This window comes from Bos mutus, chromosome 23, assembly GCF_027580195.1.
Source record: "Bos mutus isolate GX-2022 chromosome 23, NWIPB_WYAK_1.1, whole genome shotgun sequence".
In the NCBI taxonomy this organism is placed as follows: domain Eukaryota; kingdom Metazoa; phylum Chordata; class Mammalia; order Artiodactyla; family Bovidae; genus Bos; species Bos mutus.
In genome coordinates, this window is record NC_091639.1 from 25,556,807 (window position 1) to 25,562,806 (window position 6,000).

Consider the following 6,000-nt stretch of genomic DNA (forward strand, 5'->3'; position numbering starts at 1 on the left):
GTTGCTTTTGATCAACATTTTAATCGCTTCTATGTTTTCATTATTTCTTTGATTTTTCTGTGTCATCTCCCCATAGCAGCAACAAGTCTCATACCTAGGTGCTCAATAGAATTATTGTGGAGTTCCACTTTTGCAAAGTGACTGCATTTGACAGAAAAGCAGTGCTATCAAGACCTAAAAACAAAGGAAGAGAAAGACCCACAGGGTTATACATGCTTGGTTATGTAAGTAGAGCGTCCATCATGAATTCATAGCACTGGGTTTATTATTGTTTTTAATAATGGCGTCACTCAGAAGGAAGCAACCCCAACCTAAGAGGTAAAGAATGACTTGGTGACAAGGCCGTACAGGATGGGTTAGGAGAGCAAAGTTTTCTTTGTAGTTACAATGGTATGAAAAGTTTAACTATAATGGAACGTATTCAATATTTTAATGATTCAGTTCAGTTCAGTTCAGTTGCTCAGTTGTGTCCAACTCTTTGTGACCCCATGGACTGCAGCACGCCAAGCCTCCCTGTCCATCACCAACTCCCAGAGTTTACTCAAACTCAAGTCCATTGAGTTGGTGATGCCATCAACCATCTCATCCTCTGTTGTCCCCTACTCCTCCTGCCTTCAATCTTTCCCAGCATCAGGGTCTTTTCCAGTGAGTCAGCTCTTCGCATCAGGTGGCCAAAGTACTGGAGTTTCAGCTTCAGCATCAGTCTCTCCAATGAATATTCAGGACTGATTTCCTTTAGGATGGACTGGTTGGATTACCTTGAATATTCTTGAATCTCAAGAATATTCTCCGATACCACAGTTTAAAAGCATTAATGCTTCGATGCTGAGCTTTCTCTACAGTCCAACTCTCACATCCATACATGACAACTGGAAAAACCATAGCCTTGACTAGATGGACCATTGTTGGCAAAGTAATGTCTCTGCTTTTTAATATGCTGTCTAGGTTGGTCATAACTTTCCTTCCAAGGAGTAAGCGTCTTTTAATTTCATGGCTGCAGTCACCATCTGCAGTGATTTTGGAGCCCCCAAAAATAAAGTTTGACACTGTTTCCCCATCTATTTGCATGAAGTGATGGGGCCAGATGCCATAATCTTTGTCTTCTGAATGCTGAGCTTTAAGCCAACTTTTTCACTCTCCTCTTTCACTTTCATCAAGAGGCTCTTTAGTTCTTCTTTGCTTTCTGCCATAAGGGTGGTGGCATCTGCATAACTGAGGTTATTGATATATCTCCTGGCAATCTTGATTCCAGCTTGTGCTTCCTCCAGCCCAGCGTTTCTCATGATGTACTCTGAATATAAGTTAAATAAGCAGGGTGACAATATACAGCCTTGACATACTCCTTTACATATTTGGAACCAGTTTGTTTTTCCATGTCCAGTTCTAACTGTTGCTTCTTGACCTGCATACAGATTTCTCAGAAGGCAGTTCAGGTGGTCTGGTATTCCCATCTCTTTCAGAATTTTCCAGAATTTGTTGTGATCCACACAGTCAAAGGCTTTAGCATAGTCAATAAAACAAATTGATGTTTTTCTGGAACTCTTTTGCTTCTTTGATGACCCAACGGATGTTGGCAATTTGATCTCTGGTTCCTCTGCCTTTTCTAAATCTAGCTTGAACATATGGAAGTTCATGGTTCACATACATAAAGCCTGGCTCGGAGAATTTTGAGCATTACTTTACTAGCGTGTGAGATGAGTGCAATTGTGCAGTAGTTTGAGCATTCTTTGGCATTGCCTTTCTTTGGGATTGGAATGAAAACTGACCTTTTGCAGTCCTGTGGCCACTGCTGAGTTTTCCAAATTTGCTGGCATATTGAGTGCAGCACTTTCACTGCATTTTTAGGATTTGAAATAGCTCAACTTGAGTTTCATCACCTCCACTAGTTTTGTTCATAGTGATGCTTCCTAAGGCCCACTTGACTTTGCATTCCAGGATGTCTGGCTCTAGGTGAGTGATCACACCATTGTGATTATCTGGACATCACCAGATGGTCAACACTGAAATCAAATTGATTCTATTCTTTGCAGCCAAAGATGGAGAAGCTCTATACAGTCAGCAAAAACAAGATTGGGAGCTGACTGTGGCTCAGATCATGAACTCCTTATTGCCAAATTCAGACTGAAATTGAAGAAAGTAGGGAAAACCACTAGACCATTCAGGTATGACCTAAATCAAATCCCTTATGATGATACAGTGGAAGTGAGAAATAGATTGAAGGGACCAAATCTGATAGAGTGCCTGATGACCTATGGACTGAGTTTTGTGACATTGTATGGGAGCCAGGGATCAAGACCATCCCCAAGAAAAAGAAGTGCAGGAAAGCAAAACGGCTCTCTGAGGAGGCCTTACAAATAGCTGTGAAAAGAATAAAAGTGAAAGCCAAAGGAGAAAAGGAAAGATATACCCATGTGAATGCACAGTTCCAAAGAATAGCAAGGAGAGATAAGAAAGCCTTCCTCAGTGATCAGTGCAAAGAAATAGAGGAAAACAACAGAATGGGAAAGATTAGAGATCTCTTCAAGAAAATTAAAGATACCAAGGGAACATTTCATGCAAAGATGGGCTCGATAAAGGACAGAAATGGTATGGACCTAACAGAAGCAGAAGATATTAAGAAGAGGTGGCAAGAATACACAGAAGAACTATTTTAATGATTATAAATTATTAAACAAAAGATTTATTTGTTCAGCCTTCTTTAAGTTACTTGTTTACTGGTTTGCATTTTCCCATGCTGAGAAAATGAGTGATTATTTTACTCAAAATGCTTTCCCACCAATTTTTGCTTGATATGACAAAAATAAAAATTGTGTTGATATCAACAGCTTTATTAAGGGAAGTATGCTGTCTTGTCCCATAAGAACATGAATATAGTGTGATCTATTTATAGACGTATGACAATCAAATATAATAATAAAAATAATGCTTAAGATACATTGACAGAGAACTATGAAACTTGTTAAAATTGTAGGCAATGTTATTTCAATGGTAATAGCCATTAAAGACATCAATAAAAATATTTGCAATAAAAAGGCTTATGATACTGTAAAAATAGTGGTCTGCCATATGGTTGATGTCAAATAAATGTAAATGATACAAATTTTGTAATGTCACAGAGAAAGACATTTGTGGGTATATTTATCCATTCATTTAATCTCTATAACAATCTTGTACTTTGACCCTATAACTATCCTATATATTTAGATACTATTAATTGCACTCATCTCACATGCTAGTAAAGTAATGCTCAAAATTCTCCAAGCCAGGCTTCAGCAATATGTGAACTGTGAACTTCCTGATGTTCAAGCTGGTTTTAGAAAATGCAGAGGAACCAGAAATCAAATTGCCAACATCCGCTGGATCATGGAAAAAGCAAGAGAGTTCCAGAAAAACATCTATTTCTGCTTTATTGTCTATGCCAAAGCCTTTGACTGTGTGGATCACAATAAACTGTGGAAAATTCTGAAAGAGATGGGAATACCAGACCACCGGATCTGCCTCTTGAGAAATTTGTATGCAGGTCAGGAAGTAACAGTTAGAACTGGACATGGGACAACAGACTGGTTCCAAATAGGAAAAGGAGTTCGTCAAGGCTGTATATTGTCACCCTGTTTATTTAACTTACATGCAGAGTACATCATGAGAAACGCTGGACTGGAAGAAACACAAGCTGGAATCAAGATTGCCGGGAGAAATATCAATAACCTCAGATATGCAGATGACACCACCCTTATGGCAGAAAGTGAAGAGGAACTAAAAAGCCTCTTGATGAAGGTGAAAGAGGAGAGTGAAAAAGTTGGCTTAAAGCTCAACATCCAGAAAATGAAGATCATGGCATCTGGTCCCACCACTTCATGGGAAATAGATGGGGAAACAGTGGAAACAGTGGCAGCCTTTATTTTTCTGGGCTCCAAAATCACTACAGATGGTGACTGCAGCCATGAAATTAAAAGACACTTACTCCTTGGAAGGAAAGTTATGACCAACCTAGATAGCATATTCAAAAGCAGAGATATTACTTTGCCAACAAAGGTTCATCTAGTCACAGCTATGGTTTTTCCTGTGGTCATGTATGGATGAGAGAGTTGGACTGTGAAGAAGGCTGAGCGCCAAAGAATTGATGCTTTTGAAGTGTGGTGTTGGAGAAGACTCTTGAGAGTCCCTTGGACTGCAAGGAGATCCAACCAGTCCATTCTGAAGGAGATCAGCCCTGGGATTTCTTTGGAAGGAATGATGCTAAAGCTGAAACTCCAGTACTTTGGCCACCTCATGTGAAGAGTTGAGTCATTGGAAAAGACTCTGATGCTGGGAGGGATTGGGGGCAGGAGGAGAAGGGGACGATAGAGGATGAGATGGCTGGATGGCATCACTGACTTGATGGACGTGAGTCTCAGTGAACTCCGGGAGTTGGTGGTGGACAGGGAGGCCTGGCGTGCTGGGATTCATGGGGTCGCAAAGAGTCGGACACGACTGAGCGACTGATCAGATCTGATCTGATCTGATCCATATTACAGAAAAGAAGGTTTGGCAGGTTTCTGTAACGAGTCTAAAATGATCTACCTGGTAGGTTGCCACCCTGAAATGAATCAAAGACATGATGATTCTCAGGCCTGTGGACTTTTCACTGTGACCAACTGAAAACATTAATACTGAAAACATTTTAAAAACTTATTTTGCAAGTGATTTTCCAACTTTTTGAAGCTGACTTTCTCTTCTGATATTTTTAAAGTTTAAAGATTATCAAATTATTTTCTTTCCTCATCCATTTTATGGTATCACTTCTTGCATTTGCGCTTGTCCATAATCTTTGTTTTACTGATAATCCCTCTTTGTCTAGTGCTATGACTAAGACATTCCCAGCTTATCTTCATTTTGTGATTCCCTCAAAGTGGAGATTTTATGAAAGTGATGCAAGGAGGGGCAGAGAGAGGTGTCTATGGTCGTGGTGGTGGGTTAGTTGTGTCTGACTCTTGCGATCCGTGGACTGTAGCCCGCCAGGCTCCTCTGTCCATGAGATTCTCCAGGCAAGAATACTGGAGTGGGTTGCCATTTCCTTCTCCAGGGGATCTTCCCAACCCAGGAATTTGAACCCAAGTCTCCTGCATTGCAGGCAGATGATTTACCAACTGAGCTCTGAGGGAAGCCTAAGGGTGTCTATACATCTGTGTTTCACTAAGGGTGGAGATAAGATGATTAGTGCTCACTTTCCCAATCAGATAACAGCAGCAGTAACTTTGCCTTTATTTTTCTTTTTTCCTATAAAAAAATGTGGGGGTTGGGAGAAGCAGAATTTAAGCATGAGAACCACATAGATGATGGCTATGAATCAGACTGGTTTTCTCTTTGATCTGAAAAAACTAGGCCATTACAGTCATAATGCATTTTGGCTACCGTGAAAAACTTTGCAGAAGTCAGGCTTTTAAACATTAAACTTGTATTGAGTTAAACCTCATGAACTTGATGCCAAGTATAAGAGGATAATACATGAAGAGCAGTTAATTAAAATTTTTTTCCAATGTATGCATCATTTAAACATGTTTGCTTAGAATTCAATTGCAAGTATATACCATAATCTATTAAATCTCCTATTAGTATATTTAAAATTCATCATTATCCATTATCCATCAGTACAATGATAAATATCTTATTCTATGGATCTTTTCTCAAATACATATTATTACTATAGGATATATAACTCTTATAGGGTTTTTGTATTATTATCTACATTTTACCAAGATGTTTTGAAGACTATATAGTTTCTTTGTAATAGAAACTCAGTGGGGCTAGTTTAAGAAAAAATGTGGAATTAATTATAAGGACATAAAATGGTTCAGGAAAATGAAGGCTAGGAATTCCAGAAGGAAAAAACAAGAGTTAAAAAGCCAATGGGAATCAAGCAGTTGCTTTCTCAGTCTCTCAAACACCTTCCTCAAACTATGTCATTTCTTTCTCTGTGGATTCCTTTTCTCTGTACTCTTGGCTCTGCCAGAGCATATTCAA